Here is a 25,968-nt window from a genome sequence, read left to right on the forward strand (position 1 = left end):
AAACTCCATAAAGATTCAAAAGTTGTCTACTATTGTGGATGACATGCTGACAAATTTTACAGGGGCTATACTCCTGATGGATACTGAAATTGCTGCAGAAAGAGCTATGACTCTTCAAAATCGGCTAGCTTTAGACATTCTTTTAGCAAAGAGTGGCGGAGTCTGCAAGATGCTCAACGAGCGTCATTGCTGTTCATTTATACCGGATAATAGTAAAAAGATTAGAGGTATGCTTACTAACCTAACTAGAGATAGTGCAGATTTGAAAGATTTGAAGGAACCTGGAGTGTGGGAAAAATGTGGAAAAGGAATTGCCAGAGTAGGGAGCTGGTTTAGTAATATTTGGAATGGGGTACTTGCAAAAATATTAGGCGGTCTATTAATCATTTTGGCCTGTCTATTAGGATTATGGGGAGCATGCAAAATTAATGATAAAATTAAAAGAAATTGGACAAAGAGAACCAGGAAGAATGAAGAAAGTGAAAGGGAGAAAATGTTCAACGAAATTTGGGAAAGTTCACACAAGGGACTAAGGGCCAGATGTAGCAAAAGAAAATTTTGCGAGTTGCAAATTGTGAGTCAGACCGACTCGCAATTTGCAACTCGCAAAATTGTATGCAGCAAGGTGTCTCAGACACCTTCTGCGACTCGCTATGGGGTCTCAAAGACCCACCTCATGAATATTAATGAGGTGGGTCGCATTTTGCGACCCCATAGCGAGTCCATGCATTCACAGGGATGGTGGCCTGCTGAAGACAGCAGACCTCCATGTTTTTGACTGCTTTTTTAATAAAGCAGTTTTTTTTTTTTTGAATTGCAGCCCGTTTTCCTTAAAGGAAAACGAGTTGCAATACAAAAAAATAATGAAACCATTTGGTTTCAATTTTTCAGAGTAGGCAGTGGTCCATTGGAACTGGTGAAGACAATGGAACTGCTGACCAAAAGATGTGCAAAGAATTACCAAGGGATGAAGTCACACCGGACGTGCCACCTCTGAAGACGTCAATTACGAAGACCAATCAAAGACCTGTAAACCAATATGGGGTGAAGATTAGGATTAATTTGCTAGGTTAAAGATAGTGGGGTATAGCGAATGTCCAATAGAATTTTGGGGGAATGTACTACGAAAAAGGGATAAAAACCCATGTCACGGGGAGTCAGAAGAAGGTGGGTTAGGGAATGCTATTGATTTTATTCAGAAACTCTGTCACTCTGTTTGGTGACTTGAGATTTTATTAAAACCATTCTCATCCTTAGATTGCCCATTTACACTTTACCTCCTTATGAGGGAATTGCCCTTTTGTCCCAGAGCTGAGTTCTGACTGATGGCGATTTGACTGATGTCCTGAAGACGAAGACTGAACCTGTGCGCTGACCTAATCTTTGGAGGGTAATTATGACAATGCATTTGTAATTTGTCTGTTTGCTTTTCCTTTCTAGGTACCAACTGCTTGTTTTTGACAGAGGCCTTAGCTAGATGTTTTCCAAATTGGTGTTCTAAATTGTTTTGCATGAAGCCCAACATGCTAATGTCAATCAGTGGTTAGGACAGGTGTTCACCAAAACGGACGCAAATAGACAAACGACTGAGACTATGCTTTGTTGAACTGACGCGATATTGACTCTCTGGTAAACTTGATCTATGTTCACACCGTGTTATCTTCTGATGTTTGTGATTCTTGCTTTAATGAAAGCTTACCAAAGTTACCATATTGTGACTATGCTATTATGTTTCTTGGTGTTAAGATTAACGCATTTGCTCTTAGATTGTAACTAATAGGGAATAAAACTCATAAAATTCTATTAAACTGGTGTGGTTATTCATGACTGCAAGGTCATGGTAGCATCTTTTGAATTGATTAATGACTTTGACTAAAGTGAAATGCATTGTCGTGATAAATATTGATGACATTATTGATGTATTGATTGATATATTGATAAGCTATCTCGTCCTATGGTGTCTCTCAACTGGGTCAAAAGATTAATTGGCCTAAAACGAGTCCTGATGTGTAATAAAATATCATAAAGGGATGCGTTAGCAGGAATGTAGCACTACTATTTGAAAACCAATAATGAAATATATAAAAAGGCGTTTTTTTCCACAAAAACAAGTGTGTCAGGAGTAGTCCCTTTCCGAAAGACACCCCAAGTGCACCTTCCTCCTGGACTGAGCAATACATGGGAACTTCAGGCATATTCCTGGATTTGCTTACCGAGAAAAATGTAAGAAAAGAAACAAAAAATAATAAAAGAGCTATAGGATCAGACTGAAAAACAAAGGTCTATTTAAACACTCATTCAAAGTAGAAGTCAGAAAAATTGGCTAAACCAGCTTTTGCTTTTCAGTAAAGGAACAGTTCTGTTCACAAACATAGGTTTATCATTTTAAAAATTGCACTCTTTTCCAGAAAATGCAAGTTCTGTTCCTTTTAAGTAAACACAGTTTTCTGCGCAAATTATTCCACAGGAACGTTTATTTGCAGTGTCCTTAGTATCATTTTCAGCAGATGCAAACCTGAGCTTTGATAGAAATCTGAATCTGTATTAAGACACTTCCACATTGACATAGAAGGAATACAATTTTGACACAGCAGGCTCTTTGGGGTTGATATAAGAGCCCCTAGCCACTCCTTGAGCCACATTAGCGTCATTTTTTTCACATAAATGAGGGCCAATGAGGCCAAAATCACGGTGGCAAATTTACAAAGTGGCGCAATGCATGCATTGAGCCACTTTGTAACCCTTTGTGCTACATTATGCCTGCGCCATGTATGCAAAGGCGGCATTCCCCATTAGGGGGGCCGAAAAAATGGCACAAAGAAATTTAAAAGATTTATTTGCATCATTTATTTCGGCAATTTTAACACCTGATCTAAACAGGCGTTAAAAGGAGGCATGACATTATTTTCAATAAGCTTCAATGGGCTTTGCTAGATTATCGTCAATATTTTTTACGCTAATTCTGCAAAGCTCTGAACTAGTGTCAAAAATGTTGACGCTAGTTCCCCTAACTACCGCCATGGTGCGCCATATCTTGGATACAGTACACACATGGTGGCCTTAGGGTAAGGGGCTCAAGAAAAGTGGTGCTGCATTGGGTGCAGTTACACTTTTCTTAAATCAGGGCCTTAATTCTTTATCCTATGCAAATAACATGCTTCCTTCCCGCTCTAAGGATTTGCGTTCATCCTCATTCCTCGCAGCCCCAGGGGCCACCTCCTCCCCATCGCTATTGATTGTTGCGGGGGGCTATGCAGCCCCCCTCATGGAGTCAATAATGGCCCCGGGGACCACCACCCCCTGAGGCTGGCTTCTTCTATGTCCTGCGGTGCCCACCCCTAGGACATAGCTGTTTGCTGTGACTTGGCGGCAGCACTGACAGCTGCCACTAAGTCACATCAAAGACTCTGCTCGCAGAAAGGGAGAGCTTTCAAACAGCTCTCCATTGCTGCGAACAGAGGTTTCTTCTGTCTTGCGACAGACGAAACTGCTCTCACAGAGAGGGAGGTGCTTTAGCAGCTCCCTCTCTGTGACAGCAATGCCGGCTTCCACAGGAGGTGGGTTCTGACTGGGACCGCTGGGGCCTTGAGGCTCCCCCTGAAGTCCCCAACATTGTCTCTGGCTGCCCTGGGGACACCCAGGCCACATTGCCAGGCCCCCGGAGATAGGGTTCCTGGAGCTGAGGTCGCCCCTAAGTTGGGGAGCCACGAGGCCCCCCCTTCCAAATAAAAATAAATAATTAAACTGGGTCCTGGGGGATGAGGTCTTTGCTAGTTACTTGAGATAACTAAGTATAACAGATGAATTTCTATGGTTTTGTACATTTAAAATGTGAGCCTAACTATAACATTTTCTTACATTGTCCATCAATTCCAATACAATTATTTAAAGCACAAGCATTTCAACCCTAGATGTAAGTACCATTTTGTACGATCATCAACACAATGCATCACAAACCCCACATTATTCTCATTGCACTTATACTTGTATTGGGGCCATTTATATACCATACGTTGTAGTCTGTCAACAACTTCGGCACCGCCCATAACATTTTTTCTAGATCATTCTATTCAATGTAAAGTGACCTGTGCCGTGAAAACTGTACTGCATCGATAGCCCCCACACACACTAGAGCGAAGACCCACTCTCACTCACAGCACATTCTGTTCTCCATTTTGGTACATTGTGCATCAATTTCAATGCTGTTACTTAAAACATGAACATTTTGCTCCACTACAATGTGCAATAGTCAGTGCAATATACTGTGTGCCCTGTATTATTCTCAACACAATTGTATTTGTATCAGGGCCATCTACATACCATATGCTATAATGTGTTGACACCTTTGGCACTGCCCCATAAAATTTTATCTAGATCCTGGTATTCAACTTAAAGTGACCTGTGGTGTGCAAATTGTTCTGCATCAGTAGCCCCCCACATAAAACTCGCCGTCCGGGAGGACCTATAATTTCCTCAAAAATACTTCTATTTAAGTTGACCATTTTCTCTTTCCTTTTGTGCAGAGCCTAACATCATATGTGAGGGACACAAACAATTTGTTTTCAAAACTTGGGGTAGGAACATTCCTATGTAATATGCTTTGATGTTGAATGCTTATATACAAGCATTCGGTATCCAGATGGGCTAGCAGCATGCAGACATTTTTTTACGGGCAAAGGGATTAGCCATCTAGCCCACACCGATATGTTGCTACAGATGTTACATACATGTCTCACAGAGAATATCTTTATGTTCAATCAAACATTATACAAACAAGTTCAGGGGACAGCAATGAGCACCTCTTGTGCCACGAGTTATGGCAACTTTTTGGTTGGCTGGTGGGAGGAACAGGTGCTCTGGAATCCCAAAATGTCTCTAACAATGGACACACCAGATAATTATCTGGCTACGGTACATTGATGACATTTTTTGTATTTGGAACAGTGAGGTTAAGGATTTCTGTACCATGTTGAAATTTTGAATTCCATCCAGTTGAACCTCAAATTTACTATTATTTAGAGTAAGGCCACAATTGAGTTCCTAGATTTTAGGTTAACTGTGCGGGAGAATTCCATATATTAAACATTATTCAGAAAAGAAACAACTGGCAATTCAATTTTACATGCACGCAGTAGCTACCCTCCTAATTTTAGGTGGAGTATTCCTTTTAGCAAGTTCCTCCGAGCAAAATGAAATTGTATCTCAGAGGAAAGCTATGTAGATACTCGTGAACAAATGATGAGGAGATTTAAGTCTAGAGGATATTCAGCGAACCACCTCACCCATGCCAGTATCAAAGCAGATCATATCAACAGGAAGGAGATTCTCTTTAGACATTCCACACATCCCGATCAAGATTGAACCCTATTCGATTTATTACAAAATTCTCCGAAGGGTTACATAAACTTAAGAAAATTCTAAACAAGAGATGGGATATTCTTATACAAAACCCAGTTCTAAGAACAAGATTGGAAAGCGTCTAGAAATTGCATATCAGAAAAATGCTTCATTGGAAGATATGTTGGTACACAGTTTTCTTAAACCAAAAACTGGTACATGATTGCAACAACCTGAGGGCTTCAAAAGTTGTGGACATTGTAAGGCGTGTCAATATAATACCAATGTTGAATGATTAGTTTTAGCCAATTCACATAGAGAATGGAAGATAACTAAATACATATCATGTCACACTGATTATTTAGTTTGTGCGATTGTATGCCCCTATAGGAAGTAATATATTAGATTTACCACTTTCCCAGTAAAAAACATATCCTTGAACATTGGCATGCAATAACTAATCATGACATTGCTTACAGCATAGCCAAACATTTTCAAGACTTTCACACAGGTGATTGGAGACTAGCAAACTTTATTTTTCTGGACACTCTGCTCAAAAATCAGAGGATGGCAATAGATTGGCCACTCTAAGGTTAAAATCAAGGTTGATTTTGGAAGCAGGTAGGTGTCCCCTTCAGGCATGAATATAGATAAAGAGCGTTGTGTCCATTTCCCATGATGTGAATTGTATAATCAAAGCATAGCCTCTCTCCCCCTTTGTTTAGAATCCTTTTAAGAAATTTGTGTTGATGTGTTGATGAAGTTTGAGTTGAAAAGATTATATATGTTTGGCTTAGCAATATTTTTTATGGATGGAAATGTTATAGTTCTTTTTTATCTTCCTCCTTTTTTCAGATAAATTGGACGTTATCCTCTCAAGGAACTTGTCGAGGATATGTCTTCATGAAATCATTACGAAAATTATAAGTGTGTTATGATTGTATTTTTGTTAAATTGCCATCTAGGCTATTTGCATGGAAATATTGTGACTGGGGATGCTGTTTTATATGATTGTTGGTGTTGAGCAACGACAGCTACGCACACAATTGTTTTCCCGCTTTTCACTATAACGTAACAAAAAGATCTTAGATCGTTTTTTGACTTTTGTGTGAAGTTGGGTGTCTAATGTGACATATATAGGACACTGTTTGAATCTGAGAAGGTGTTCAATATAATGGTTATTACGGCCAAGGATTGCAGTGTTGATGCTATTGGGTCACAAGTGCCTAACTATTAGGTTACAATGGGTTTGCGTTCCAATGTAAAATTCATTGCTCAGTGATGACCTATTAATTGCTGCAGGCAGGTCTAGGCATGGCAAAGATGATGATTAGTTGATGATAATTGTATCATAAATTTTGTCACAAACTCAAATATGATTAAGATCTTTAAAAATTATCCTTGGGAGATTTAAGTATCTTAGTATGGTGGATGATATTAGGGGAAGTTGAATTGAATGCACTTTTTTCTCTTACTTTGCATTGTTTTGTTGTTTAAGTTTCACAAGTGAATTATTGGTGTGAAAAAAGTATTCTTTCTTCTATGTCTATGGCATTTGTAGACCTTTGAATATGACGGAATGTAACTACACATCACGTTATCAAGACCTGAGATCGGTCGAAATGTGTTGTGTTTTCCTAATCTCTGCCAGTAAACTGAGGAATTGATTTTGTTCAGAGAAACATGGAAAAATAGTGGCGGCTGCCACTAGGTAGTTTGTACCATGTTTCCATAGAAAAAGCATTTTGAAAAAGTAGTTTGCGCTTAGGCCTTCATAACTTTTTTTTGTCCACATAAGCTATCCACGCCAAATTTGCGTCCTTTTTTTCCAACATCCTAGGGATTCTAAAGGTACCCAGAGTTTGTTGGTTCCCCTAGAGGAGACCAAGAAATTAGCCAAAATAGTGCTAAGATTTTTTTTTTTTTTTTAAATGGGAAAAAAGAGCTGCTGAAGAAGGCTTGTGATTTTTTCCCTGAAAATGGCACCAACAAAAGGTTTGCTGTGCTAAAATCACCATCTTCCCAGCTTTCAGGGACAAGCAGACTTGAATCAGAAAACCACATTTTTCAACACAATTTCGGCATTTTACTGGGACATACCCCATTTTTACTATTTTTGGTGCTTTCAGCCTCCTTCCAGTTAGTGAGAGGAATGGGTGTGAAACCAATACTGGATCCCGGAAAGCTAAGCATTTCTGAAAAGTAGACAAATTCTGAATTCAGCAGGGGGTCATTTGTGTAGATCCTACAAGATTTTCCTACAGAAAATAACAGCTGAAATAAAAAAATATTTAGATTGAGCCAAAAAAACAGCCATTTTTCTCCACGTTTTACTCTGTTACTTTTTCCTTCAATGTCAGATTTTAAAAAAAGCAATATACTGTTATGTTTGCTGGACTCTTGTAGGTTCATCAAGATCCCTAGGTACCTAGAGCCAATAAATGAGCTGCACCTTGCAATGGGTTTTCATTCTATACCGGGTATACACCAATTCATTTGGTGAAATATGAAGAGTGAAAAATAGGTACCAAGAAAACCTTTGTATTTCCAAAATGGGCATAAGATAAGGTGTTGAGAAGCAGTGGTTATTTGCACATCTCTGAATTCCGGGGTACCCATACTAGTATGTGAATTACAGGCCATTTCTCAAATAGACTTCTTCTTTACACACTGTCTTACATTTGGAAGGAAAAAATGTAGAGAAAGACAAGGGTCAATAACACTTGTTGTGCTATTCTGTGTTCCCCCAAGTCTCCCAATAAAAATGGTACCTAACTTGCGTGGGTAGGCCTAATGCTCGCGATAGGAAAGGCAACATGGACACATCACATGTTTACATTGAAATCTGATGTGTTTTTTGCAAAGTGCCTAGCTGTAGATTTTGGCCTCTAGCTCACCCGGAACCTAGGGAACCCTCCCAAACCTGTGCATTTTTGAAAACTAGACACCTAGGGGAATCCAGGATGGACTGACTTGTGGGGCTCTCACCAGGTTCTGTTACCCAGAATCCTTTTTTCCTCACATTTCGGTGACGGAAAGTTCTGGAATCTCGGAGGAGCCACACATTTCCTTCCACCCAGCGTTTCCCCAAGTCTCCCAATATAAATGGTACCTCACTTGAGTGGATAGGCCTAGCGCCTGTGACAGGAAATGCCACAAACCACAGTGTGGACACATCACATTTTCCGAAAGAAAACAGAGCTGTTTTTTTGCAAAGTGCCTAGCTGTGGATTTCGGCCTCTAGCTCAGCCAGCACCTAGGGAAACCTACCAAACCTGTGCATTTTTGAAAACTAGACACCTAAGGGAATCCAGGATGGGCTGACTTGTGGGGCTCTCACCAGGTTCTATTACCCAGAATCTTTTGCAAATCTCAAAATGTGACCAAAAAAATACATTTTCCTCACATTTCGGTGACAGAAAGTTCTGGAATCTGAGAGGATCCACACATTTCCTTCCACTTAGCATTCCCCCAATTCTCCCGATAAAAATGGTACCTCACTTGTGTGGGTAGGCCTAGTGCCCGCGACAGGAATAAATCTCACAATGGTCAATGTTGGTCCTTACATGAGGCAACTGTTGACCCTGGGGTGATCCATTCCTGACGCAGGCACTAGGTACAGGCACTCAAGTGGGATAGTGTTTTTTATCAGGACAGGTGAGGAATCACTGTGTGGTAGGACTTTTGTGGATCCCAGCATATTCCTGTAGTTTGTGTGACAGAAATGCAAGAAAAATAGAGTTTTTATTCAACATTTCAGCTTTGCAGGGTATTCTGGGTAAGAAAACTTTGGGGAATCCACACAAGTCACACCTCTGTGGACTCCCACAGATGTCTAGTTTCCAGAAATGTTTGGGATTAGTATGTTTCCCTATATGGCTCATAGCCAGGACAAAAAACACAGGTGCCTACCTTACAAAACCAGTTTGTTTTGTGAAAGATAATTTTGATGTCTCCAGAATACAATTTGGGCTGTGAAATTTGGGGCTGAACTAAATTAGGGAGCTCCCAAGAGAGCACTCTCTCTTTGTGCTTGCTGCCGCATTCACCTGCTCTCTGGGTTGGGCTAACCCACTATTGCGCCGTTGCACAGACTGTGCTTGCGAAGGGACAGCAGGATTGTCCTCATCACCTCCTTCATAATTACTGGAAGAGGAGTTATCGAATGGGACTCCTCCGACTGAAAAATCACTCCCAGAGTCTGCGCCATTGTCCTATCCCTCAAATGCTGTCTCAGTATCTGCTGGCTCAGTCTCTGATCCTATGTCAGAGCTGTCCTCTATAACCAGAGTGACGGCGTCAGCAGCAGTCATCCATCAAGATGCCATCTCTGCTACTGGATAAACTGTTGCTCTAAAGCACTAGGCTACGTAGACAGTCACAAAATTGCTGGTGTGTGTGTGATATGTGCAACAGTAGAGGTCACCTTACCTGCGCTTCTTCCCTCAATCAGCACGTTCTTTCAAGACACTCAAAAAACACCTTGTCACATACCATTCGTCACAGTCTTTAGCACCTCCTGCACCCAGTCCAACAATCATTATTGGTGCTCCCACTCCCATGTCCTGCTCCTCGGATTCCATCATTACCACCCAGCAAAAGTACCCTTTATCTCTCCATAGCCGCCTCCCACCCCACACATACATTTAATTTGTATTATAGCGCAGGTAATGGCTGACTTTACTAATGTACTCAGCTATTTACATAAAATACAGATTTGCTCTTTGCAGTAGGCACATAAACCTTCTGCGCTTCTTTATGACACTAAAAGTGCCACTAGACAAAAGTCTGATCCTTTTGTAGCAGAAACATAATCACAAGACTTACTTGACTTTTTTATTGCTGCCTAAAAGCTACAGTTGAAATGCATCAGTTGAAGTATGTGCATTGCTCTGAAGACACAAGGTGCAACTGCAAGACAACTGGTGGCAAATATATACATATATATATATATATATATATAGAGAGAGAGAGAGAGAGAGAGAGAGAGATCAGTTTTATATATGGGTCTGGTTTTCCTGGGGGCCGATCGCAGCACCCAGGGAAACCACACATGCATTGACAAAAGTGATACATATATATATATATATATATATATATATATATATATATATATATATATATATATATATATATATATATCTACATAGATATATCTATCTACAAAGGTAGATATATCTATATATATAGAGATCTATATATATAGATCTATATTTTTTTAGTAGTTGTATGGTTTCCGAAACCCTACAACTACTAAAAAAAAGTATTGCCCCGACAGGGGGTCGCCCTGCCCACGGGCGAACCCCTGTCAATTTCTTTATTTTTTAAAACAAAAATTTAGCCCCTGGTGGGGGTGCGATTGCGCCCCCCCAGGGGACACGTACCTTTATGTTAAAGAATATGCCCCCCGGGTGGGGGGGGGCGGCCCGTTTTCTGAGGGGGCCGACCACCCCAAGTTAAATACCTGGTGTCTAGTGGTGTTTCCTGGCCCTCGATCGCAGCTGTGCTGTGATCGAGGGCCAGGAAAACAACACTGTGACGTCAGCGTGCCTCGCAGTGTGCTGATGTCACAAAGGGTCGGGAGGAGACACGGAAGATGTTCCGTGTCTCCCGGGTTTAAAAAAAATAATCTTCGGGTGCAACACCCCCAAGGATTTTTTCACCCCCTCCCTGGTGTCGCCCACTGGTCATGATCCGCACCAGGGAGGTAGTGCGGGCATTGGCCACACCAAAGGGGTTAAGGCATCTTCACAACATTTTCCCAAAAAAGTGCCCCGGTGATTCTTGTTGCACACAGACAATTTCGGGGTGATCGGTCAAGCGAGGGCTCAGAAAAAGGGGGGTAAAAAAGTGTTTCCCATGTTAATTCCCATGAGACCTTTAGACATGACTACAGCCCGAACCACTGGACGGAATTACTGATCAATGCGTTGATGTTGTTCTGGACTTATTAGTCAGATGGACCCACATATCACGAACTAGGTCTATTGGTGATAAGTTGACTAGTAGTTATTTGGCCCCAGCGATGAGCGGAGGTTGGCTACAACAGAAAACTAAAGGGTTTATTAAGTGTAATTCATGCACGTCCTGTGGATATGGTGTTAATCAGAAGATGCTCCGTACCTTTGAGGGCCGTGAGGTCCTAATCAAGGAGAGGATTACTTGTAATACCGAGTATGTTGTGTATGTTTTGTGCTTTGGCTGTGGGAAACAATATGTTAGAAGCACAAAAAATAAATCGAGAACATGCATTTTACAGCACATACGTGCCATTAAACATGGGGATAAGAGTTATCCCATGGCCTTGCATCTTGAGCAGTACCACGGACCACCTCTAGAGAGTTTTCACTATTATGGTATACAACATGTTAGTACTCATCCATGGGGTAGAGGTAGAGAAAAGAAATTGATGGGAGAGAAGTCATGTATGATCTTGACATTAGGTACTGATGCTGAGTTACATGTCCATTTGTGACGTGGTTATCCTGATGTGTATTCTCGACATCCATGCAGGCTCTGGACTTAATTTGATATATATCTGAAGCTCCTGTGTTTACCATGATGATCTACTAACTGAGATCGGGACCATCTTTTTAGGTCCATGGCGACATGGTATAGACACCTTGTGGCTTTGGTCATATTGCATGCACTTTCAATGTTTATGCCAGTTTTGCACTTTAACGTTTATGTGAGTTTTACACATTCAACTTCTATGCAGGTTTTGCACACCTTAGCTGCATATACATGACGTCTCTGTGCCCTATAAAAGTTTTGCACATCCTCCCTGCATACATACTATGGGGGTCATTCTGACCCGGGCGGGCGGCGGTCGCCGCCCGCCTGGCGGGAACCGCCAAATGGCCACCCCGCGGTCAAAAGACCGCAGGGGCCATTCTGACTTTCCCGCTGGCCCGGCGGGCGCCCGTCAAGGGAGCGCCCGCCGGCCCAGCGGGAAAGGGCCTGCAACACAGAAGCCGGCTCCGGATGGAGCCGGCGGTGTTGCAGGTGTGCGACGGGTGCAGTAGCACCCGTCGCGATTTTCACTGTCTGCTATGCAGACAGTGAAAATCATGCCGGGGCCCTGTTAGGGGGCCCCTGCAATGCCCATGCCAGTGGCATGGGCAGTGCAGGGGCCCCCAGGGGCCCCACGACACCCGTTCCCGCCATCCTGTTCCTGGCGGTAAAAACCGCCAGAAACAGGCTGGTGGGAAGGGGGTCGGAATCCCCATGGCGGCGCTGCTTGCAGCGCCGCCATGGAGGTTCAGCCCAGCCAGGGGATATCCGGCGGGAAACCGCTGGATCCCCTTTTCTGACCGCGGCTTTTCCGCCGCGGCCAGAATGGGCAATGAAGCACCGCCAGCCTGTTGGCGGTGCTTCCGTTGCCCGCGGCCCTGGCGGTCTTGGACCGCCAGGGTCGGAATGAGGGCCTATGTCCAGCTCCAGCTACATAGACATGCATTTCCAGTGTGTATGCTAATTTTGCACTTCAAAGTTCATGCAAGTTTTGCACCTTTAACATCTAGGCAAGTTTTGCACATCTTTCCTGCATAGACATGATATCTCTGTGCCAGTTATGAATCCTTGTGGCTTTGACTATATAGACATGCACTTTCAAAGTTTATGCTAGTTTTGGACTTCAACGTCCATGCGAGTTTTGCACTGTCAATATCTATCCGAGTTTTGTACATCTTCTCTACATAGACATGATGTCTCTGTGCCAGCTATGATGATATATCTGGCCGAGACTGAGTATTGCTTGTGTGAGTCTGGTTATATCGATATGTACTTTAATTGTTTATGCTGGTTTTAATACTAATGCAAGCTTTGCACTTTTTATATCTATGCAAGTTTTATAAATCTTCCTTGCATATTTATGATGTTGGTACCAATCATGATGATATATCTGGTTGGGATTTGGTACCATTATTGTGTGAGTCTAGCTACATTGATATACACTTTTAACAATTTTGCCAGCTTTTGCACTTCAATTTCTATGTGAGTTTTGCACGCTCTATATCTAAGCAAGACGTACCATATCTTGTTTACATATCTATGAAGTCTCTGTACTAGCTATAATGATATTTCTAGTTGAGATTTGGAGGAATTATCTTGATTAATTACATTGTTGCACTTTCCATATATTTTTCTAACACACTACCTACTTTGTCTATAAGGATAATAAGGTCATTTATGATCTAATAAATGAATAATGAAATTGAGATTTTTTGTTTATGTAAGATTATGAGGTGTACTGGTCATTATGATTTTATATAAGATTATGAGATGTGGGTATTTGTGCAAACTGCTACCATGGGTTAATGGGGATGGAGTTAGACCCACAGAAGTTAGCCCCCGTTAACTATTCTGTATCTTAAGTACCCTGTTTCATGATTAAATTGCGATCTTAAGATGGTGATATTATTGTATATAGAGCATTAAGCACTTTACATAGTAAGGCACATAGGATGTCCCTTGTAAGATCATTGATTATAGCTTTTTAGATGAATGAACTAAAAATTGGTTGGTGGAATGGGCTATTGGGCTTTGGAAAAGAATGGGGCTTTTAAAATAGATGTGAACAATGACCTCGAAAACATTATAACTTGTAAAGATTATGTTGATGATATATCGAATGAGGGGAAAATGTAGGCTGAAAAGGGGCATTCCAGATTAAAGGACTGTGAATGTAGCAGTCTAGTGCTTGGGCGACTGGAATCTGAGGAGAGGCTATGTGATAAATGGAGGTTTGTCACCGATGTCTGTGAGGCCCAGTTGAAGGCATATCGCCGAAACGTGTTGGCCGCCTATTTGTTTTAATCTTGCAGCACCATAAAAATAATTTAAAAAATGCTGTATACCATTTTGCTTCCTTATGTGCACCTTATGTGCATTCTTGGAGGAGTTGAGGCGTGCCACAGTGTCACTATGTGACATGGAGGTCATCTTTAAAAAATTTAAATACAGACTCCTTACAGTACATTATAATAACTCATTGCCTAAAAATACCCTGAGTCTACTGAAATTATAGAATCAGGGTGCACTGCGAAATGCTTATTAGAAAGTGTTATATGGCTGGTAGCCGCTATATGTATGAAATGTAGGATGCCTGCGGAACATAAGTGAAAATTGTTTGTTGCAAGAATGCTGAAAATTATTACCTAAAAAGGAGTGTAATAAATATACAAGAAAATATAGAGTGAGAAAAATATGTAACAATATATGTAAACATTCTCTAAGACTTTAAAGTGGGAGTACAAGTGACCTACAATGCAGTATCCGCCTCCATTCGGCGCCTTCCCCTTATGGCAGTGTACTGATGTTCAAGCACTATTTTCGGTCTCATGAGTAAGTGCTAGTACAGTGAGCAGTTGTCCTCCTTGAAACTACTCGGGATCAACATTTGGGGGGATATGTCAGCCACTTAGTTAGCAATGTTGCTTTAGGTGCTGCATCCCTCTTTTTGATTTCTGTAAATTGGTGGGCACGTGCTACCAGTAGATTTTTTCTCGTGATGATGAAAAATTTCCCAAAGAGGGCCAGCTCCATGGGAGTCTCAGCAGTAAATATATATTTAACAGCTTCTTTGCATGTCCTAACGCCATATTTCAGAAACAGAGGTTTTAAAAGTCGGCATCTCTCTGAGGCCAGTCCCGGGCAGCAGCATATTAAGTGACTAATGGATTCGATATGATAGTTGCATAGAATACATTCCTGAGAGTGACCCCACATTGACTTCCAACTGCATCTAAATCCCAGGCAGGTAATGTTAGGAGCCGCATATGTAAAATGCTCTGAAAAGTTCTAACTCCCAGGGCTGCTTTCATATTCGGCTGGGTTTGCAGAGCTATACGACTCAGCTAAGCCCTCTGCCCCCCTAATTTCCCTGATTATGGCAATGTCCTTTTCTCTGGAGATATGCATGCCATGATCTTTCAATATCTTTTTTCAGGTGGACCTTTGATATTAGGGGATCGGATTAATATGTGGGGACTAGGTCAAAGGATTCCTTGGCTTGCCTGGGATAGATGGCCCAGCTACTAGAAACATCTTAAAGATTACTTTCAACGAGCCCCTTAAACTATCGGTATTGGCCCTGGAGACACCATGAATTAAATTAATTATGTCCATTTTGCAATTTATATCCATACTTGTTATGTTGAATTCTAGGTGTATCCCTGCCTTCCTGATGAATTTGGGGATTTGAAAAATCCTTTTATAAGCTCTCATTTGACATTTCTCGAGTGTTTTAGTTATCCTACCACGGTATGCTAAATGGCCATAAGTAATGGTGGGTAAAAGTTTTGCTTTTATGACTCTCCTGATTGATTCTTATGTAGGTACTTGGAGCCGGAGATAGAGTTTGGCTAAAGCATAGGTGGTTCTCTCTGCCTTAATTCTTAGTGTTGTTGCTGGTATGCTATTTTACTGGCATTGGATAGCCACACTCCGAGGTACTGGTACTTTTCTTCCGTGTCTATTCGTAATGCGCCAAGCTTCCCCACTCTTGGATATTTATGCATCTGACGTCCAAACACCAGAACCTTGGTTTTTGCTGCATTAACCTTCAGTGCGTATTTTTTTGTTGTAGTTGTGCAAGATGGCCAGGCACCTTTTCAAGCCTAATTGAGTCTGGGCAAGCAGGACTAAATCGTCCACGTATTAGATTATAGGAAGTACTGTCTTTCGCAGTTTCGGGTGAAATGTATTTCCTCTGAGTAGGTCCTTACCAAGGTCAGCCGTGCACAGATTAAAAAGGGTTGGAGCAATGACACATCCTTGTTTTAGGCCTTTATTGGTATATATTCTTTTGGTCACATGCGTATTCAAGATCTTAACTCTCAGTGTCAGAAGAAAGTGCCATTATTGCGGGCAATAGATTCCCTGGTATCCCCCAGGTGGCCAGCTTCTTCCAGAGTGTGTGGCGTACTACGCCATCAAAAGACACACTGTAGTCGATGAAACATGCAAAGAGAGGTTGAGCAGCTGGTTTCAAGGTTTTCTGTCCTAAATGTGCGTGTGCCAGCGCATTATCTAGAGTGGATGAGCATGGCCTAAATCCTATTTGGTACGTTGGCATAATATTATTTTCTGTGATCCAGTGTTCCAGTTCTCGAAGCATGACCCTTGCATAGGTCTTGCCATCCACATCCAATAGAGCTATTAGCCTGTAATTTCCCGGGAGAGTGGAGTCTTCCTTTTTAAAGACTGGATGCAATATTGAGCCTTTCCAGGCTCCTGGGACGCTTGATAGGGAGCCCACGTGTTTATACCAACGCTGGCAGCTATTGCTTTAGCCTTACTTACTGACCCGTTTTCTAATGAGTTAATGTAGTCCCAAAACTCTCTACTTTTGTTAGCGGGCAACAAAGCCTGTTGGTGGATCCAGCGTTCTTCAATCTCCTTCTGATTCAGTTTCCTTACCTTTCCCCTGAGGTCTTTCCTTGCCTGTCTCCTGAGAGTTTCTACAGCCGGGGATTTATTCCTTCTATATCTTTTTTCTAACTGCCTGCACTTTCGTTTGCTCTGTAAATATTCCCTTGTTGTGGTGGACAACCATGCCTTTTGTCTTTTGTTTTCTGTGAATCCTTGTTGCACTGGGCAGCTTAGTGAAGTATGTAAGTTTTTAATAATATGAGCCCACTGTTTACCAATGTTACTAATCCCTCCTTCTAAGATTGGAGATCCATAGGCCTGCTTCGAAAGCTCGTATTTTACCTTATCCTTCTCACTCCATTTGATTCTCTTTGTCAGTGGGCATAAATTAGTTACGAGTTGCTGGCCACTGGCCATGTAGGACGGCAGACTCGCTCCTTCAAGGGGTATTTCTATTGTGACAGGATTGTGATCACTCTCAGATCTTTGGGTCACCCCATAATTTAGGCATCTGTGTCATAAAGCCGGGCTCAGGAAAATATAGTCTAGTGTAGAGATATTTTTAAATGTTGGGATAGATGGGCCCGACCTCGTGATCTTAACATGTGATGATCTCAGTTGGTATTCTGTGAAGAAGGTTTCTAGGGCGGATCTCAAGAAATCTCAGGGGAAACTTGCAACCTGTCCAAGTTGTCGGGTATTGAAATCTCCAGCGATTAAAAGTTCATGATCCGGGTACTCATATACGTATTCCTTCAGTGTAGACAAGATTGACTTAAGCTTTGTCTGTTTGGTTTCTCGATTTGGATTTATGTATAAACTTATAATTGCTATTGGTATTACTTTTTTGATCATGGCAAAACTGTATATGGTTAATGCATGGACCTCGCCGGTTGATTTCTCCCAAGGGACTAATTTCACCGCTCAATCTAATTTGACGTATGTTGCAAGACTACTTAAGTGTCTTTCGAACAAGGTTTTCTTTTTTGCGGGAGTATGAGTGGTTGCGAAACCAGCTGTGGTTTGTGGTTCCTTCATCCAGGTTTCCTGGAAGCACAGGATATCTGTGTTTTTTAAGAAATCCTCAATGTTAGGGCTGGCGATAAGAGAGGCCAGCCCTGCCACATTCCAATTGATAATCTTGATCTCTTTGTCTAAATTAGTTTGTAGGGGTCCAAAGTTGTTAAAGATATGTTTTCTCTTTGATGTTCAAGGCTGTGAGGACCCAATCCCAGGTCGGCCTACCCGTGGTACTGTGGTCCATTCTTGCGCTCTCCAATTAGGCCTTTCCAGCGTGCTTTGTTAACTGTACAGATATTTTCTTGTCTATTATCAGGAGTTTTACCACCGAAGTGCCCCTCAAAGCGCTGAATGGTGTTTTAGTCGGGCGTGTGGCTTGAATTTCCCTGGTAAGCACTTGTGGGTAGCGCTCTTTTCTTGGTTTGGTCATTTTTATACCCCAGTGTTCCAGGAGTCCCTCATATTCAAAGATTTTATGAACCATGCCCTGGTTAATCCAAGATGTTAGCGTAGATTCTCCTGGGCAAATCCATGGATATTTGTTGAAATTTACTGTTAGACCCCTGATGTGAGATGGTATGTGGTGCAATAATCTCAAGATGTTTGACCTATTAAGTATATCCCAGGGACCCTGTGATGCAGATAGGGGACAGAATATTATTGTTGGCTGTTCATCAGTTTCCTTCCAATTTGTACTGTTTGTATTTGAAGTCCCCTGGCACACCAACTCTTTTTCTAGCCTATATGTAGTAGGGTGTTCCAGCTAGGTGGTGTGTGCAAATATTTGCTGTCTATGCTCTCTGCTCCAAGCGTCCCCCTGAACAAGCACCGTTGCTTCTGTTCATGCAGAGATTTCTTCATTGGACTTCCATTCGACTCTTTTTTCGCTTAGGCTAGATTCCCGGAGGTATTCCTCCTGTCTCCCTTCCTGTTCCGTTCTGTTTGGTTGATTGCTGGGACCTTGTATGGATACTTCCTGGTGTTGCAGGACTCGTCATGACCTTTCTATTATATATTTCAAACCATATGGGAGCATCATTGTTTACGTATAAGGGAGTCTCTGCTCCCTTAACCCATGGGATGCTCCTCCTGTAGTCTAGGACCAGCTGATGGGTCTGGGGGGGGCTACTTCTTGTTGACAGCCCCTTCTGTGAAGTCCTCACCTCCCTCAACTGTGCCCAGTTGCTCTAGGCCCATCTCAACTTCTATCTCGCCGGTCAGTGGGACTGCTTGTTCTATTGAAATTGAGTTGTCCTTTACTGTCTCATGATCTTTGCCATTAGAGAGCGTTTGGTGAGTGTCTGCTTTGTATTCTTTCAGCCCTGCATTAGAGCAGTCTTTCATGTTTATGTCCTTATGAGACTTTTCCTTCCCTACCCCAGCCTGTACTACTATACTAGTGTGTTCCTGGGCGCAGGTTTCATTTATCATGTTTGATTGCGGTCTTTGCAGGAATATTGGATAGGTCTCAATCTGCCCAGATACCTACTGGTGATTCCCAAAACCACTCTGTCTATTGTTTTTTGTTTTTGTTTTGTGACTTTAAGTGTTTTTTTAACTTCTTTTTCTGTCATCTTGTTAGTTGTGGTTGATGCTTGGTCCTGAGCTCATGCTCAAACGGTGACTTGTGGTTTACGCCGAAGGCTTGCTCTTCTATAATGTTTGCTGGTGCATTTGTAACTACAGAAGGCTGCAATTCTATGGGTTTTGCTGTTTGTTGCATATTGTTTGGTTCCGTCTCCCTGCTTCCATCTTCCCCTTCTGTAAGCGCTGTTAGACCCTCTTTGGAGGGGAGCTCAGAAGGCCCAGTCTCCTGCTGGTTTTTCACTGCTTCTTTGCCAGTTATTTTGTTGTAGTTTCCGGCGGCTGTTTTGCAGTGCTGAATAATACTAGTTAGTAAATCTGGCAGGGTCGCTAGTTTATCTAATATTTCATCATTTCGTGGCCCCACAAACAACTTATCCTCTCTCCAATTATGATCCCAGTTATCTTGCTTCCTACAAAGAGAGTTCAGTTTGCTGTCTAAGGTTAATATGCTTTGGGCTAGCATGTGGGTTAATTCTAGATGGATCTCCATTTTGTGTGACTGCCAGGTTAAGGCTTTGACTGCAGCTAAGAGGGAAGCATTAATAGTCTCTATGATGTAATCTGATCCGACCACATCTCCCCTTTCCTTGTTGGGGAGATTTTGGGGTGAATTTTCCTCCTGGGGACTCTCGGTCCCTTTCCCGGTACTTGGTGCTCCCATGTTTGTTTCTCGCAGTGGCCAATCATCTTGCTCTATTATAGTTGGCCATTCCCGTGAAGCTTTCAATAAACCTTGTAGTGGTGTGGAGAAAGCTCGTCCATTGTCTGTGGGTTCACTTGCCTGAACCACCTCTGTTTGAGGTTGAGTCTGCTGGTGGATCTCAACCCCTATTTCCTGGTTGTTTTCACTAGGGGGTTCCATCTTCCTTTTTCCCAGTTCCGGATTGACGCTCCCTCTGGTAAACGCTGGTCCTGATGCCTCCAGCTCGTAGTCGGAACTCACCGGGTGCATATTGCTTTTTTTAGCTCCCCGCAGAACGTGTTTGTGTCATTGTCTTTATCATTGTTTTTACCATTGGGGCTATTTCAGCTCTCTTCCAAGGCAGTGTCTGACACTTCAACCAGCTCTCCAATTATTGAGGAGCCCATACCAAAGCTTGTCACACAGCTGATAGAGTCCTGCTCCTCCTGTCCGGTCGCGCTCCAGTATCGGGAATGGAAGAATAACTGGAACCTGTAGTGCGGGGTAATCCATGGGTGTAACGGGTTCTCCCTCTTCGTCTCCTTCTCCTACCCCACTTCTTGCTCTTGTAAAGTAATTATGGATGTTGATTTTTTTAGAGCTGGAAGCTTTCCACTTAAGGGCAGTCTTGGGGACCATCAGAGTTTTGTTCTCATCTACTAGTCACTGGCCTGCCATAGTGCTTAGTTCGTTGACATTTCCTTTGTGGTGCTTCATTCCTATTGGTGCTACAGTGCTCGCAGTACTTCTAGTAGAACTTAGGAACTGAAGAGGGAATGCCATGTGATCGAACTGCGTGAACTGCACTGGATGTGTGCTGGGGTGGGTTAAGCGCAGCCACACCCGCCCTGGTGGTGGGGACACGAGCACGCTACCCACAGCTACCCGTTGTTGCGTGCTGTTTCCCCCAATTTATGTGCCCTTCGCCCTTTGCCTAGGCCACAGTCTCAGCCACAAACTTGACGTTGATCGCAGGTTCTAGGTTTCTGCTGTCGCTAACAATTACTGCCATTGCCTGCGCTCCTTGTAATGCCAGTTATAAATGGCAGGGGGCTAGGGGACTATGCAGGAACACTTCCCCCGGCCCACAGGTCACACTGGCTAGTAAGGTCTCTTGGGGTCAGTCTGGCTAACTGACAGGCTCCTGCTTGTCAATCTTTCAATCTCTTTTCAGTCTTTCAATCAGTCTTTCAACGTCTTTTCCAGAAACAGACAAAAGGGCTAATGGTCAAATGGACAAGCCGGCAGGTAAAGCAGGCAAGGCAAGGCAAAGCAGACTGGCAGGCAGGAAAGAATATGCTGGAATAAGCAGAGATTATTGTACACACCAGGAACTCACTGCGTCTCGTCAGGTCTCTGATATCACTGTTGCCCTCACCGTTGTGACCTCCGTACCTGCATGCTATCATGCTGCCCTTGCACTGCTCCGCTCTGCTTGCTCTGTCTAAGACTTTCCTGTCCCCCCTCAGCTCAGCGCAACGCCGGGTTCTCCGACAATGGTGCGGGGCCTTTAGTCGGCAGCGGTCGTGGAATGCGGTCTGGCAGTTTCCTGGTGTTTCCTGGTGCTCGGAGTGTACTCGCTACTGCCTGCTTGCTTCCTGCTCCTTGCTCACTCTGCCCCAAGCGTCCGCCGCGTCTGCTACGTCCACTGCGTCCACTCTTGATGAAAAAGTAAATAGATACCTTGAATTCTAGCTAGTTCGGTGTGTCAAGGATGCAGAAGGAAGGGCATGCTGTAGTTCATGGGGTTCCCTGAGGGATGCAAAACTCAATCAACGGACACCTTCCTGCACAATGGTTATGCTCCGTGGTTCTTGCCGATCCTCCATCTTCCTTCTTCATGATTGAATGGGCCCATTGGGCCCAACTGAGGAAACCCCCTCCCGGGGCACCCCTGCTACCTATAATTGCCAGAATCCTAAACCATAGGGACGTGATTTTCTGATTTGCCTGCTCGCAGGACAAAATCGTCTTTCAGGCCTGCACCATCATGATCTTTCCTGACTACACCAGGTTGGTACAGCAGTCAAACACCACCTGCGTGAATTCAAACTGCAATAGATGCTGATGTACCCTGCCCGCCTACGTGTAGTCTTTGAATCTCAAACCTACTTCTTTGACACCCCAGAAGAAGTTTTCTGATGAACTGATAAAAGGTAAGTCTTCAGATGGACTGAAGAAAAGGTAACCCTGAAGCTGCATACACCTCTGTGTTTTGATTCTGACTCCTCACAGAAAACCTAACCACCGGAGATAAGAGGACAAACCCTAAGGTAGCAGAACCTGTAGAAAGAGGAAAAGATCATTTTTTTTTTCTTTTCTCTTCATGGAGGTGACACTCAAAAGGGATTTCCTAATACTCTGTCTATCATTTTCGCCCGGATTATCACCACTGCCCAGACCATCTCTCTCTCTCTCTTTCTCTCTCTCTCTCACTCTCTACACCCTCTCCTCTCACTAACATCATACAAATCACATTCAAACTTGGGACTTACCCAGCTTTCTTTCCTTTTTCCGGTTGACCTGATGACGCCATCTTCCTGGGAGGACAACCATCCGCCTCTGAAAGCCCTGGAAAAGAGAAGAAAAGAAGCAGTCACCTACATAGACGGATAACACCACTGGATTATTCAAAGGGGAAGACATATCTATATATATTAAATAAAGCACATACCTTTCAACCACCAAACCGAGTCCTCTCGTTTATCCCTATCGCTACGCCCACCGCCACAGGAGCATAAGAGTTTCTTTAGTGCACCTGTCGGGCGAACTCCAAATCTCCTTTTCTAAATAAGTTGTCCTTTGCATGTCATCTCTTGTCTGCATAAACTTTCACTTTCTGCTTGTTAACCTTGTACGAATTATGTTTTCACTTTTTTTCCGTTTTGGTGGTCCATTGAGGTAACTTGATTGTAATTGCTCTCCCAGACATCAAAGTGGAAGGACTTTCCCCTGTGGTCGAGTGAGGTGTTGAACGATAAGCTCACTGGGTAGAATTCAATACTGTTTTCAAACTGAGCTTCTCAAGAATTGCACGCTGTACTGCTTTCTTTAATGTGCTCATAAAATTCTCAACAAGTCCATTGGTTTGCTTCCATAAGGATATACTGTTCAGATGCTCCAAGAACTCTTTGAATTCTTTACTATTAAAGGGAGGGCCACTCACAGACTTCACAATGTCTGGGATGCCCGTCTCATGAACATGCCATCTAGCTTTTCAATAACTCGTTCATGAATCATAGATGAGAGATCTTCAACCAAAGGAAAAGGTGATTATTCATCTACATTCACCATTAAATGATGTCCAGTATCAACTGGACCAAAGAAATCAATGGCTATTCTTATCCATGCATGTCTAGTGAATTCTGACATGTTCAGAGTATGTTGAATAGCATTGGTTGACAGACAACTCCATATGTTCTTTTTCACCCCTTATATCCAGGTATGGAAAACAAACTTCGAGAGCTCTTTTTGTGGCAATACCATGATTTCCTTTGTGCGCCACTTCAATCACTTTAGCAGGATTTCCAGAATCGGGATTTTGACCCTCGCAGTATAACTCCTTCCTGAGTTATGGACAATTTGTCTTTTACATTTTTGTATTTTTTATATTCACCATCATTACTGAGAGGTTGAATGTGTTTGCGCCATGACTGATGTGTAATTATGTCTTTTAACTGCAGCAGGTCACTATCATGGCAGTCACAATCTGGGCTAACGACATAACTGCTGGTGTACTTGACTTGATAATGAAATTAATGTAGGCCACAGCTGTCTTGGATGGAGTATCGTGACCTTGTATAGTCACTCTGGAAAAGTAGTCAGCAGGATTCTGATCTTTTCCTGGATGATGCACAATTGCATAATTGTACTCTTGTAATCATAGTCCCCATTCTTGGCTCTAGGATTGCCAAAGATCTTGAGCTAAACCTGACATCAGTTACCAGCGTGAAAGGTTTTCCGTACAGAAATACATGAAATGATCACATGCCCATACCACAGCCAAACTTTCTTTTTCAGGTTGTGAGTAAGCAAGTTCTGATTGAGACAGACTTCTACTAGCATAGGCCACAATATGCTGTTGAGCATTTGGGCGTCCACTATGATGTTGAAGGATAAAGCCTAACCCGACTGGGTTAGCGTCAACTACAACCTCTGTATGAAGCTTTGGATTGAAGTGCGCTATTTCAGTAGCATTTTCAATGGTGCTGGAGCATTTTCATCCTTCACAGGAATCAATTACCTTTGAGGTGGATGGATCTTTGGACCCTGCAACAGGGTGTGGTAGAACCACTAATACAATTTCAATACAAATCCAATTATTTTACACACCAATACCAATGTCGCCATGGAAGGAAAACTCCAGTCAGGAATAAAGTTAAGGGATTTATTACAAACTCAAGCTCAAACTCATTTAGACAATTCGCAAGACCAGGTTATAAAGATACATAATCACTAAGAGTTGCCCAAGGCGATGGAATAAATTCAGGCGGATTAACATTAACAAAACTAAGAATTCAAGAAGGATAATATCATCAAAAGAAATATTTGAGATACAGAAATCAGGTGTTGCTCAGGATTAGCAATCATCATCAATCAATTCAATTTAGCAGAGTCATATTTTTAGCTGGGCACAGGGTAAACCCTATAGTTGGCCAAATCAGGGAAAACATGTGTGGGGCAGAACACATGCAGGCAAAAGACAAAAAGTACAAAAAGAGCAAAAATAATTTGGAAAACAGATAATCTTGGACTGCAGGCTTTTAGGTAAGGTTGGCAAAAGATAGGTAAAAAGAGAAAACGTAAACATGTCAGAAGCTCGATTAAGAATCTTCTGAAGGGGACTGGAAGAAAAGGTTTCTAAGTCTTCTGAAGGGGATTGGAAGAAAGGGTTTCTATGTCTCAAAAGGGCAAAAATCAAAGAGGTAGATATCTCTCTCCGGAGAACAGCATACAGGGGTTTTCATCAGCAAAGCATCTGGAGATTTCTGACAGCATCTGAAATCTCACCACAGTCCAACCAGTCATCGATATATTAAAGTTCATAAGGAATTCTGATTCTCCAAAGGTTACAGCCCATTTTACGCAGAAGGGGTATCATGCAATTGAAATCGATCACAGACTCCAAACTGCACCATCCCTAAATCTTCCCAGAACGTTCATGGGAACATCTTCCATCCATGTGGATCCACGCAAGATTGAAACAATTGTATACAACAGCAGTCCATGTTCCACAATGCACTATATTCAAGGACATTATTGCAATACTCTGTACATCTAAAACCAAATGGTCTATTACTAAAGCTTGTCTTCTCATAGGAAGGAAGTCTGAAATAAGGATAAGGCATGAATCAGTATTTCATGCTCAGTCAAGAAATACAAGCTTAGCAGGCCTCTCTTATGCTAACACAAGAGAGTTACAGTAATACATTTAATTAATACACTTTAGTAAAACACATTTAATATGCAAACTTATGAACTCAGCATAAATAATACATCATTAATATGTGTGTTACATTCACGTCGAACAGGAAAGGACTCTGTTAATGCATTTCACTAAGTACAATGGGGAACTACATTTCTTATCATTAGAAATTCTATATTGTTCCAATACATTCTGTTAATCCAGTCTAAATTACATCATATCAGTTTAATCCATCTAGCATTTACTTTAATTCAAATACCACCTATGTCAAACTCCACAGTGTAAATGAATGCACATTAATAAAGAAATATCATTGCAATTTCTACATTCAAGCCATTAGTACTTTCATTAACATAATGCATAAACTGTCACATATTGATGACTTCAGTGACATGAGGGACCCCACTAAAATCTCAACTACATCAATGGCATGTTTGATTCTTTTGAAACTTTTCTCACATTCCTGTGACCATTGATAAAAAACATTTTTCTTCATCAACTCTCGTAGAGGAGCACTAACAGAGGCATAGCCTTGTATCTATCT

This window comes from Pleurodeles waltl, chromosome 3_1, assembly GCF_031143425.1.
Source record: "Pleurodeles waltl isolate 20211129_DDA chromosome 3_1, aPleWal1.hap1.20221129, whole genome shotgun sequence".
Classification (NCBI taxonomy): domain Eukaryota; kingdom Metazoa; phylum Chordata; class Amphibia; order Caudata; family Salamandridae; genus Pleurodeles; species Pleurodeles waltl.